Raw genomic sequence first — 13,513 nt, 5'->3', positions numbered from 1 at the left:
GCAATAGATGTACAGGTCTTTCTTTCAAGTGGCCTCTGAGTGGACTTGAACCTCTAACCTTTTGATTAGCAGTCGAGCGTTAACCATTCACACCACCCTGCTCTCATAAAGGAATTGACATATTGCCCTCTTTGGGCTACATTCATTCTAGTTATACCCACCTACATCCCATACACACACACACACACACTAATTGATTCCAACTCATGGCTATCTCACGTGTTAGAGTAGAACTGCTCCATAAAGTTTTCTTGGCTGTGGCCTTTCAGAAGCAGTTGGCCTGGCCTTTTTCCTTTGGAGCTGCTGAGTGGGTTTGAACAGTCAACCTCTAGGTTAGCAGCTGATCTCAAACCACCTGCACCACCCAGGCTCCTTTGCCCATGAATTCAGGAGCATCGCTGAAGTTACGCTACAGCCCTGTACTGATGGAGATTCCATGGTGGCCACCTAGGCCAGACACTATGGCCCTACTGTTGGCACTGGGCATGGGATGCTATTCCAAGGACCTCTCTCTGCCTCTGTGGTCTCCGGAAGCTGAGCATTCCCACTACCTCTTTCTGCAGAGTGGATTCCTTGTGGCAACTAGCTTCCTCTTCAGTCTCACATGGGTGCCACTGATTGGAGGAGCCTCTGTCTCATGCCTGTGCTCTCGCTGCAAAGTCTGCTGGGAAAGAAAGCGCTAAGCTTCTGCCTTGTGGAGGTATGGTCTCAGAATGTGCAGAAATCTCAATATAAAAATATAAAGGTGTCTTAAAATGCCCACTATACCTCCTAAGACAGCTTTTTGGAATTAGGTTCAAGGCATCTAGGGCTCCACCCCGTGTTTCTTCTATGCATCCCATCTCAGATGTACTTCAAGTTTCTACTCATATCCTCTGCTTTCTTTAGCTGTTGACAGGCAAGTCATAGTATTAACACACCTCTCCCCCACCAGACCTTCGGGAACAGCTTTGTTTCTCCAAAGAATGGAACCCAAATTAATTGCCATGCAAAACTTGTTTTCTTCTTTCCTCCAGAGTGGGGAGACTTCAGCTTTTTGTTTCTTTTTAATTGTGGTGGAAATACACACAGTGCAACATACAGCAATTCAACAATTTCTACCCGTACCACTTAGTGACACTGGTTACATTCTTCAAGTTGTATAATTGTTCTTGCTATCTTTCTCCAAAATGATCCTACCACCAGGAACATAAGTTCAATTCACCCTAAGCAAAAACTCCCTCTTTCTCTCTGTCTCCAGCCATTAATAAACTTTGGTTTCTATATACTTACTTGGAAACCCTGGTAGTGTAGTGGTAAAGAGCTACAGCTGCTAAACAAAGGTTGGCAGTTCAAATCCACCAGGCACTCCTTGGAAACCACATGGGGCAGTTCTATTCTGTCCTATAGGTTCACTTTGAGTCAGAATCGACTTGAGAGCAGTGGGTTTTCGTTTTTTTGTACTTGCCTGGATTCCTGGTGGCACAGTGGTTAATTAAGTGCTTGGCTGCTAACCGAAAAGTCATTGGTTTGAACTCACCAGCCACTCAGCAGGAGAAAGGCTTGGCAGTCAGCTTCCATAAAGATTACAGCCTTGGAAACCCTATGGGGCAGTTCTACTCTGTCCTATAGGGTCACTATGAGTCAGAATCAACTCAATGTCAATGGGTTACATACTTGCTTATATCATGTAAGCGAGATCATACAGTATTTGTCCTTTTGTGGCTGACTTATTTTGGCTCAGCATGATGTTTTCTAGCCTCATCCATGTGACATGCATCAGGACTTCATTCCTCTTTACGGCTGAGTAATATTCCGTTGGGTTTATGCATTCATCTCTTGAAGGTTGTTTCCATCTTGTGGCTATTTTGAACAGCGCTGCAGCGAACACTGATGTATGTGTGTCTGTTCCTGGCACTGCTTTCAGGTCTTTTGGGTCACATGGTAGTTCTATGTTCACCTTCTTGAGGAACTGCCAAATCATTTTCTACGGTGGCTGTATGAGCCTTTGGTCTTTAAAAACACATGGCAGGAAGCAAAAAAAAAAAAAGGAGAGAGAAATAGAAAGGATATGAGTTCAACAATTCGTATCATAATACAAGATTAACTTCAGCTCATCTAAGAATCAGAATTGAAAACAAATTGGTTTAAATTGCGACAAGCCAGCTTGCCCGCTCCAGGCTTGTGGTGACATGGGATTCCTTTCCCCGAGGTCCTTGGGGGAATTGGCTGGATCCACCAGGTTATCTGGCATAATTATGACATAGTTGGGTGTGGAGATGGAGAAACAGATCAAACGACTTTCACGTGCCCCAGCTAGCCTTGCTCAAATACTGTTCACATGCAACACCAATCTATATGGGTTCGGCAGTGCAAAGCTAAATATTCTGGTTTATTTAGCAGAAGTGGAAACCCTGGTGGAGTAGTGGTTAAGTGCTACGGCTGCTAACCAAAGGGTCAGCAGTTCAAATCTGCCAGGCGCTCCTTGGAAACTCTATGGGGCAGTTCTACTCTGTCCTATAGGGTCGCTATGGGTCGGAATCGACTCAGCGGCACTGGGTTTGGGTTAGCATATGTGTGGAACCAGAAAAAAGAACTGATTCTTGGTTTGGGTTAACTACTGCCTATTATCCCCTCTCCAGGCCAAATAAGTTTTGTGATTGCTAGCAAAACGGAAATTTCCAAAAAGAAGCTGGGAGTGCTCTCTCTAATATTTTCTCTGACTTACTTAAACACTGGCAACTTTTCTGAGACTATAAATACAATTGGGGCCCAGCCAGTACTCTCTTTGTAGTATATGAAAATTAACTCTGTCCGCAGGGGCTGCAATCACAGCCAACCCCCTCCCCAAGTATGGGCTCTTCCTCCACACTGACAAAAATAACAGTTAATTAGACTGCAACACCCAGAGGAAAGTGAACTTACACCACCAATCGCGAAACGGCATGCAACACGTCACCATGACAACCGACATTTACAGCTCTGCAATTTTAATATATCAAAGGCTAAGGATAATTTCCCAGCGAGACTACAGGAGGGTGGATTTTTCCCCCTTCTCATTCTTGTTGCCACTCTTTTGCCAGTATGGGAGCTCTATTCCTGTGGCAACAGGTTTAACAGGAAGAGAAGACTTGTGGAAGCGTCAGACACCTGGCGTGGCACCCCTGCAAAGGCTGGGTGCCCTGGGAGGCCCAGAGAGGATGGCTCTGCATTTTGTTTAGTCTAGGCTGGGTGAGCAGTCCCCGGGTAGTGCAAACGGTTAAGTGCTTGACTACTAGCCGAAAGATTGGCAGTTCGAACCTACCCAGAGATGCCTCAGAAGATAGACCTGGCAATTTGCTTCTGAAAGGTCACAGCCTTCAAAACCCTACGGAGCCATACTTCTCTGCACGCATGGGATCGCCATGAGTCAGAGCCGACTTGATGGCAACTAACAGCAGGTGAAGTGAACACAACTCAGAGGCAGGTGGTGTGAGCTGGAGACCTTTGCCCTCAATTCCAGGTGAACTCTGTTTTCGTGAAAATCCTTCCTTCCTTCGTATTTTCCTTTCTTCATAGCTTCCTCCCTTCCTTCCCACCTTCCTTCCTCTTTCCCTCCCTTTCTTCCTTCTTTCCCACCTTCCTTCCTCTCTCCCTCACTTCCTTCCTTATTTTCTTTCTTCATCCTTTCCTTTCTTCCTTCCTACCTCCCTGCATTCCTTCTTTCCTTCCCACTTCCCTCCCTGCCTTCCTTCTTTCCTTCCTTCCTACTCCCTCTGTCCCTTCCTTCCTTCCTGTCTTCCTTCCTTCTCTCCTTCTTTCTTTCCTTCCATCCCTCCTTGTTTTGATGATTGCTTACTCTGTACCAGGCACTTAATAGGCATCATCACATTTACTCTCCCTGACTATAGTGTAAGGTAAGTACTATCATTCTTGTTTCACAGGAGAGGATGCTGAGATGCAGACAGGTTGAATTTTCTAGTCAGCTAGTATGCTGCAAGGCCTGGATTTGAACCAAAGTCATGTCTCACAACCTAGAGCCCCTATGCTTCGTGTCCCCTCTGTACTACTAAAACCTTCTCTGGATAAATAGAAGGAAGATATTTATTGTCATCATTGTTGCCATCACCATCATGTATTGGTCAGCTTTTGCTGTGTAATGAACGTCCACAAAATCTCAACGGTGTGCAACACAAAGCATCTATTTCACTCCAGGATAGAGTGACTCTGCCCCTAATGTGTTTATTCTGGGAGCCAGGTTGAAAGCGGAACGGCCACTAGGGGAGCCCTCCTCATGGTGATGGCAGGGCCATAAGAGGGTGTGCCCAACCATACAAACACATTTCAAATCCGTCCCTGTGTCATATCTGCTAACATCCCACTGGCCAAAGCAAGTAACATGGGCGAGCCCAAAGTCAAGGAGCAAGAAAGTATATTCTCCTTTTTCTAGCAGGAATCACAAAATTTTATAAGGATGTAGATGCAGAGATGGGCAAAGAATTGGGACCCCAAAAGTCATTCTGTTTAGTTACTGTCATCATCATCATTGTCATCATCAACAATCTTATCGCTTCTAGGACTGAGCTTTTCTTAGCTTGGCCTTTGTTTAACTAACACGTAATCTCTTTACAGGAGTCTCTGGGTGGCTTGGAAATGCTGGTGGCATAGTGGTTAAGAGCTACGGCTACAAACCAAGTTCAAATCCACCAGGTGCTCCTTGGAAACCCTATGGGGCAGTTCTACTCTGTCCTATAGGGTCGCTATGAGTTGGATTTGACTCGACAGCAATGGTTTTTTTTGGGTAGCTCAAGTAGTTAAGTGTTCGGCTACTAGCCAAAAGGTTATCAGTTCAAACCCACCCAGAGGTGCCTCAGAAGACAGGCCTGGCAATCTGCTTCCAAAAGGTCACAGCCTTGAAAACCCTATGGAGCTGTTCTACTACGCACACATGGGGTCACCAAGAGTCCGAATCGACTCGGTGGCAATGAGCAATGACTAACAATAAAAATCTCTTTACAACATTCTTCAAGCAAGGGAGACAGTGAGTCATTCAAATGAAACAAAATAGTAATAATAACTACTATCATTACTTTTGTTGCCGAGCACGTGCTATGTATCAGGCATTGAACTGGGGCTACATCAGTGAATAAAGTGTCTAAATAATTGATTGGGAACCATGAGGCCTGTGCTAGGCATTGAGAGGGAGTGAGAAATTCTAAGAAATGCCAAAATCATTCTAAACAACTCATGGAGGAGTGGTGCTCAAATACCAGTGTGTGTCAGAATCACTTCGAGGCACTTGTTAAAAATGCAGAATTTCAGATCCCACCACCATGGAATCTGTTTTGTAGGTCTGGGTGGGGCCCAGGAATCTGAAGTTGTTATCTGACTCTCAGGAGACCAGACTCTCAACTCCACTGAAAACCTTGCCAATAGCTGCAGCTGACACGTCGAAAGAGAAAGTTATGGCAACACCTGCCAAAAATCAGAGGCGAGAAGGCAGGAAGGGACAGGAAACCTGGACAAATGGACATGGGGAACCCTGGGTGTAAAAAGGAAGTGGGGGAGTGCTGACGCATTGCCAGGATTGCAAACAATATGGCAAAACAATTTACATAGGAATTTTTGAATGAGAAACGAATTCACACTGTAAACTCTCACCTAAAACACAATAAAAAACGAAAAAAAAAAAAAAAAGAAAGTTTTGGCAAAACAGCTCCAGCTTCCCATATACCCTCTATGTTGACTACTCCTTGGATAATCCAAACCCATTGCCATGGAGTCAATTCTGACTCAGAGCGACGCTATAGGATGGAATAGAACTGCTGCACAGGGTTTCCAAGGCTGTAATCTTTGCAGGAGCAGACTGCCATGGAGCAGCTGGTGAATTTGAACCGCCAGCTTTTGGTTAGCAGCTGAGCACTTAACCACTGTACTACCAGGGTTCCTTCTTTGGACAATAGGCCTTGGTTAAGGCCTCCAATATCCTTCTGCCAGCTCCCAGCCCCTATCTCTGAGTGTGCCATTGAAGCCAGGAACCTGGAGACACATGTCATATAGACAAATTCGCTCTCTTCATGCCTCTCTAGAGAGGATTAGAGGAATATGAGTGTCATGGATTGAGTTGTGTCCCCCCAAAATATCTGTCAACTTGGCTAGGCCACGATTCCCAGTATTGTGTGATTGTCCACCATTTTGTCATCTGATGTGATTTTGCTATGTGTTGTCAATGCTACCTATGTGATGTTAATGAGATGGAATTAGTGGCAGTTATGTTAAGGAGGTAGGATTCAACCTACAAGATTAGATTGTGTTTTAAACCAATCTCTTTTGAGATATAAAGGAGAGAAGTGAGTAGAGAGACAGGGGATCCCATACCACCAAGAAAGCAGTGCCAGGAGCAGAGCATGTCCTTTGGGCCTAGGGTCCCTGTGCTGAGAGGCTCCTAGGCCAGGGGAACATTGATGACAAGGACCTTACTCCAGAGCTAGCAGAGCTAGAAAGCCTTTCCCTGGAGTTGGCACCCTGAATTTGGACTTCTAGCCTATTAGACTGTGAGAGGATAAATTTCTCTTTGTTAAAGCCATCCACTTGTGGTATTTTTGTTATAGCAGCACTAGACAACTAATACGGTGCGGCTCCAGCCTTATTTTGGGTTTGGGTTGCAGCCAATTTCTGCTGAATCTGAAATTATTATCAGGTTCCTTAGTAAGCATCAGGAGACACTGGGTAGTGCAAACAGTTAAGCACTTGGCTACCAGTGGAAAGGTTGGCAGATTTGAATGCACCCAGATGCACCACGAAAGAAAGGCCTGGTGATCTACTTCTGAAATCACAGCCATTGAAAACCCTATGGAGCACAGTTCTACTCAGACATACAGGGGGTCGCCATGAGTTGGAATCTACTCGATGGCAACTGGATTTTTTTTTTAGTGAGCATTAGGATTATACTCATCACAGTCCTGGAAGGAGGTAATACGAATCCTATGCTGGCAGTTGAAAATACAGAGAATAGAGGTTAAGAATCTCACCAGTGGTCACACAGCTGGGTAAAAGGCTGAGCCAAAGTTGGAGTCCAGGTGTTTTTAATTCTTTCCTAGGTTCCTATCCTAGTCCTGCTGCCCCGTGAGCTAGACCCCCTGGGCATATTACTTAACTTCTTTGCACACCAGTTTCCTCACCTTTAAAATGTGGATCATAGTACTTAATCATCAATAGTTTCCAGGGTTAAATATATGCAAAGTGGCTTAGCACATAGTTAGTGCTCAATAAACAGCAGTAATTACTACTGTTTGTTACCCTCTACTAGTTGTTCTTTACCTGTGGTACATGGATAAAATTCAAGACATTCATAAACTTGCATGGGAAAATTATATTTTTTGTTTTGACTAACCTTGACCTGGAGTCCTGGTGGTGCATTAGTTAAGAGCTCAGCTGCTAACCAAATTCACCAGCCGCTCCTTGGAAACTCTGTGGGGCAGTTCTACTCTGTCCTATAGGGTCTCTCTGAGTCAGAATCTACTCTATGGCAACGGGTTTTTTTTTTTTTTTTTTACTTTACTTAAAATTTAGCATTTCCTGAAGTTATGAGTATAGGCAACAAACTCAGGTAGTATTAGCACTTGCCTATGACTTTGTTATCAACAGCTAAGATAAAGTATATATATATGTCTTTACAGTTGGGTCAGATATTTTGAAATAGCATTAATGTCACACCATTAAAACCAAAAAACCAAACCTGTTGCTGCCGACAGGATTCCCACTCTTGGTGATCCCATTTGTTACAGGGTAGAAGTGTGCTGCATAGGGCTTTCTAGGTTGTAATCTTTCCTGAAAAGGAGCCCTGGTGGCTTGCTGCTGTGCCTAAAGTGTTCCTTTCATACCTCAAAAGAGATAGACTTAGGACACACCCTACTCTGATAATGGCCTCACTAATGTTAACAAAGAATGCCCTAGTAATCCCAGATGGGATTATATCCACAGGTATAGTGGTATAGTGGTTAGGATTCCAATACATATTTTATTTTAGGGGGGCACAATTCAGTCCGTAACAAAGGGTAAATCTCAGCCCCAGAGTAGCGCCAGTTATGATTTTATGAATCTGAATCCATGCGTTGTCCCTGTTGGCAGAGAGAGGGTGGGGCCAATGGGAGGAAACAGCCAAGCTGCAGATGAAAGGGCCATCCTTGTTGCCCTGACACATTGGCACCATGCGATTATTTGTTTTCTCAAATACAATGTGAAAAGTGCTAATGGGATTAGCCTTTTGTGATGAATACTAATATGATATGAAAACAAATGCTAATATGCAATGTGAAATTGCTAACAAAGAAGAAAATTGCTAATAAAATCCAACGGGCCTCAATGACAAATGCTTCCTACATATCCCTGGGCTGGCCAGAGCTATCTTCTAGCATTGGAACGAAAGTCAACTGGGGAGAAATCAGAGCATGTGGGTTGCTTGGTGATGGGGGAATTCCAGTTGTCTTCCTCCAAAATTACCTCTGTGAGGGTGGGGATGTGAGGGAAGGCACGCATACAACACAGACGCATGCACGCACGCATGCACGCACGCATGCACGCACGCACGCACACACACCCGTGCTCAGAGCACCCGGAGTGTCCAGCTAGCATTGTTCCACAAGGGATCTGGATCATGCCCCTTTCCACTTATAACAGGCCTTTTAAATTTCCAACTGTCTCTGCCTTCTATTGTGCCGTTGGAACTTCTTACACCTTGTGTGATGGGTTGGGCAGACGCTCTCTTCAATCACTCAAATGGAAAAGCAGACGCACAGAGGGGACGTGGCTTGCCTAAGATCACAGAAACAGCAGAGCTGGGTATTCCCCCTCCATCTGTCCACACACATCCCACCTCTCCCGACTCCTGGCTCTCCATCTTTTCTTCCTCCCCTTCCTCCCTGGCCACCTTGTTTCCCTCAGTCTCCTCTCCCTCCATCTCATCTAACTCCCCTTTATCACCGCTTCCCCTCCATCCACTCTCTTCCTTCTTGTCTTCCATCTTTACCCTCTCTCCCTGTCCTTTCCCATCTCCACCCCTTCCCTTTCCCCTTCTCCATCTCAGGTAATGCACTTTCTCCCCACTTCCTCATTCGTGTCCTCTCTTCTACCGTCCCCATTAGCCTCCTCCATTTTCTACCCCTCCATCATCTCTTTCTTCTGCATCTCCTCCTCCATCTTTTCCTTCTCCAAAACGCTTGGTCCTTGTTATTCTTATCCAAGGTCCATTCACAGCAGGAAAAGCAAACAATATGAAGATAGACTTTGGTTAGGGAAAAGCCCATTTTAGAGTGAAAACTTGGCTCGGCTACTTGCAAATTCAAGGAAGATGCATAGCTTCTCCAAGCCTCAGTTTCCCCATCCATAAAATGGGTTTCCTCAAAGGATGGCTGTGGATAACAAATAACGGGAACTATTATAGCAGCTCTACCAAAGTGGGTATCTGTGGGCAGGAGGACTGGGAAGGTGTCATAGTTATCTAGTGCTGCTATAATAGAAATGTCACAAATGGGTGGCTTTAACAAATTTATTTTCTCACAGTTTAGGAGGCTGCAAGTCCAAATTCAAGGCACCAGCTCTAGCGGAAGGTTTTCTGTCTCTGTCGGCTCTGGGGAAGGTCCTTGTCTCTTCGGTTTCCATTTCCTGGTTTCTTAGAGATCCCCATGTAGCTAGTCGATTCCAACTCGTAGCTACCTCACTCTAGGACACAGTAGAAGTGCCCCACAGAGTTTCCCAGGAGCAGCTGATGGATTTGAACAGCCAAACTTTTGGTTAGCAGCCAAACGCTTAACCACTGCACCACTGGAGCTCCTCACCAGGTTACGATTTAAAACACATATTTGGGGGACACAATTCAATCCATAACAGAAGGAATAGGAAAAAACAGAATAGTTTATTAGGGTGACATTTTTCTTCTTTGAAATCTTTTTAATAATGTTGTTTCATTATATTTCTGTGGCTCTCAACCCTGTCAGACCCCATGCCCCCTTTTTATAACTAATATTTTGTGACATCGCCTTTACTATCCTGAAATGAAATTCATGGGTTATATAACTTCACATACACAATTTCGTAAACAAGTAATATAATGCTCTGTGCTATAAAGAAGAATGAAAGGAAAGTAACTTACAGAAAATAATATGTATTTCCATATGCAAGTGCTTGGCCATGAATATAGAGGGCATGGTGGAGCCGGCAGAGGCTTGCTCTTCAGTATGGGGTCACTGCAAATGAAGGAGACGCCTACAAAAGCAGATCCATACAGGTGTGTTCGATCGGTGGCTTTGATACCGTGAGCTGCCTTGCCACCAGTGATGGGGTTTTCCGAGACGGTGCTACAACTGTTGGTAAAGGTCTGAATAAAGCAAAGTGAAATTTACGATTTCTTTCCAGACCTGGATGTGTCCATGTAAATTCCAACCGTGGAAGCATAACTTTGTGTTTATGAGAAGAATAGAGTTTATAAGTAGATTGTTCATCTACGTGAGTATCCAGAGGGACATTAGAAAGTCAACCTGGAAAGGAAGTCCTGATGCGTGCCACAACATGGATGAACCTTGAAAATATTTGCGTGCCGAGTGAAGGAAGTCAGCCACAAGAGGACGAATACTGTATGATCTCACTTATGTGAAATAAGCAATATATAGAAACCAAAGATTATTAATGGTTGCCAGGGGTGGGAGAGTAAGGAGACCTGGTGGTGCAGTGGTTAAGTGCTGGGGGCTGGTAACTGAAAGGTCAGCGGTTCAAACCCACCAGACACTCTGTGGAGAGAAAGATGTGATCTGCTTCTATAAAGATTTACAGCCTTGGAAACCCTATGGGGCAGTTCTACTCTGTCCTTTAGGGTTGTTATGAGTCGGCATCTATTAGATGGCAATGGGTAGGGGTGGGAAGGAGGGGGAAAGGGGAAGTTTTGTTTGTGAGGCATTGAGTCCATGTTAATGTTGGTGGAATATTTTGGAAAAGGATGGTGATAACGGTGGCACAGCATGAAAAATGTGCTCAACATCATGGAATTGGACGTTGTATTGGCGAATCTTTGGGTGTGTGTATTTCCACCACGATTTCAAAAAAAAAAAAGGAAAGAAAGAAAGTCACCCAGGACGTAGGGCAATTCTGTTGCTGGTCTCAGGCGTCACTGGCCATGGCCTTCTAAATGTCCCTGGTGTCTCCCCATCACCACTGTGGCAACCAAAAGCAGCCCACGCATTTCCAGACTGCCTCCTAGGAGGCCGAACCTCCCTAGCTGAGACTACAGCTACATTTTAATTAAAAAATAAAAACAAAGGAAAAGCTGCCCAGTGCTTCTGGAGGACTTTGACACTCTAGACTGACAGGACTCTGCCTCACTGGGGCTGAAAGTTAGCGAGAACAGTGGCGCACTGATCCCACATCTAGAAAATTGAAAGTGAGCCAATTTTTTATCATCTAACCTGACAGGTTCGCCATGTCTTTCCTGTCACATTTCTGTCTGTTCGAGTCATGGAACAGAATCTTTCCACAGATCCCTGTTATTGCTAATAGGATTTGTCTCAGGCGAAGCCTCCCCTTGCTCGCTGAGACTACAGTGGATATTCTCATCTCCTCCCTGAGCCCAGTCTTCGTTGTGATTTCAGTTAATAAAATAATTCCCTGACAGATAGTGGGGGAAATCATAGCTCCTGGAGGAATAATGGCCCTGCCACCAAAGGCTGGGCTGTCTCGGCAGTTGGGTTTGCGACAGGCAGTCCCACTTGGGCAAAATGGATATTCCGGGACATTGAAACTTTCCAGGGATAAACAGGCTCTGTTCCATCCATGGAAGCCCTGATAGCACAGTGATTAAGAGCTTGGCTGCTAACCAAAATGTCGGAGGTTCGTATCTGCCAGTTGTTCCGTGAAAACCCTAGGGGGCAGTTCTACTCTGTCCTATAGGGTCACTATGAGTCAGAATCGCCCCTGGGCTGGTAGAAGTCTTTTTTGACACCAATGTTCTGTCTGCTTCAATGCTGGGAAAATTTCAGCTGGTTTCGGGATTTCAAAGTGAAAATGTTGGGCTTGAGTTAAGGATTTAAGTTTCTTGGAAAAAAGTTATTTATTAGTCTTCTTCCTGGAGGCTGACTCTCTCATTCTAAACCATTTTCCTGGTCATATTATCTTCTGAGGTTCTTCCAATTCCTCCCTGAAGACTTTGGATCAAGTTTCCTGTTCTTTGGGGTCCTATAAGAGGGGATATCCTGGGACAGTCTCCTCTCCTCAGCCCCCTCCAAAATACTGTCTTGCAATTGTTGTTAGCTGCTGCACAACAGATTGAACCATTGGGATCCAGTGGGTTTTCACAGGCGAATTTTCCGAAGATCACAAGGCCTTTCTTACTAGTCTGTCTTAGTCTGGAAGCTTTGCTGAAACCTGTTCAGCATCACAGCAACACACAGCCTCAGCTGACAGATGAGTGGTGGGTGGTGGCTGCACAGGAGGTACATTGTCTGAGAACTGAACTCGGGTCCCTGCATAAAAAAAAAAAAACTGAACTCGGGTCCCTGCATAGAAGGTGAGAATTCCACCGTGGACCAACCACTGCCCTCACTGAACTAGGATAAAAACCCATAGCCATTGCCTCCAGTTGATTCCGGCTCATAGAGACCCTACAGGACAGAGCAGAACTGTCCCATAGGGTTTCCGAGGCTGTAAATCTTTACAGAAGCAGACTGCCACATTGTTCTCCCTCAGAGTAGCTGGTGGGTTTGAACTGCTAACCTTTTGGTTAGCAGCCGAGCACTTAACCACTGTGTCACCAGGGCTCCTTTTTGAACCAGAATGTTAGCTGCCATCAAGTGGGTTCCAATTCATAATGACCCTATGTACAACGGAATGAAACACTACCTCATGATCGTCGTTACACCTGAGCCTGTCGTTGCAGCCACTGTGCCAATCCATCTCCTTGAGGGTCTTCCTCTTTTTTGATGACCATCTACTTTACCAACCGTGATCTCCTTCTCCAGGGACTGATCCCTCCTGATAACATGTCCAAAGTATTCCAGACAAAGTCTCGCTATCCTTGCTTCTAAGGAGCATACTGGCTGTACTTCTTCCAAGACAGATTTGTTCATTCTTTTGGCAGTTCATGGTATGTTCGACCTTCTTCACCAATGCCATAATTCAAAGGCATAAATTCTCCTTTGGTTTTCCTTATTCATTGTCCAGCTTATGCATGCATATGAGGTGATCGAAAGCACCATGGCTTAGGTCAGTAGCACCTTTGTCCTTAAAGTGATGTCTTTTTTTTTTTTTTAACACTAATATCTTTTGCAGCAGATTTGCCCAATGCAATGCATGTTTTGATTTCTTGACTGCTGCTTCCATGGATGTTGATTGTGGCTCCAAGTAAAATGAAGTCCTTGACGACTTCAAACTTTTTTCCATTTATCATGATGTTGCTCATTGGTCCAGTTGTGAGGATTTTGTTTTCTTTATGTTGAGGTGTAATCCATACTGAAGGGTGTAGTCTTTGATCTTCATCAGTAAGTGCTGCAAGTCCTCTTTGTTTTCAGCA

Source organism: Loxodonta africana, chromosome 12 (assembly GCF_030014295.1).
Source record: "Loxodonta africana isolate mLoxAfr1 chromosome 12, mLoxAfr1.hap2, whole genome shotgun sequence".
NCBI classification, from domain to species: Eukaryota; Metazoa; Chordata; class Mammalia; order Proboscidea; family Elephantidae; genus Loxodonta; species Loxodonta africana.
This window is presented reverse-complemented; position numbering follows the sequence as displayed.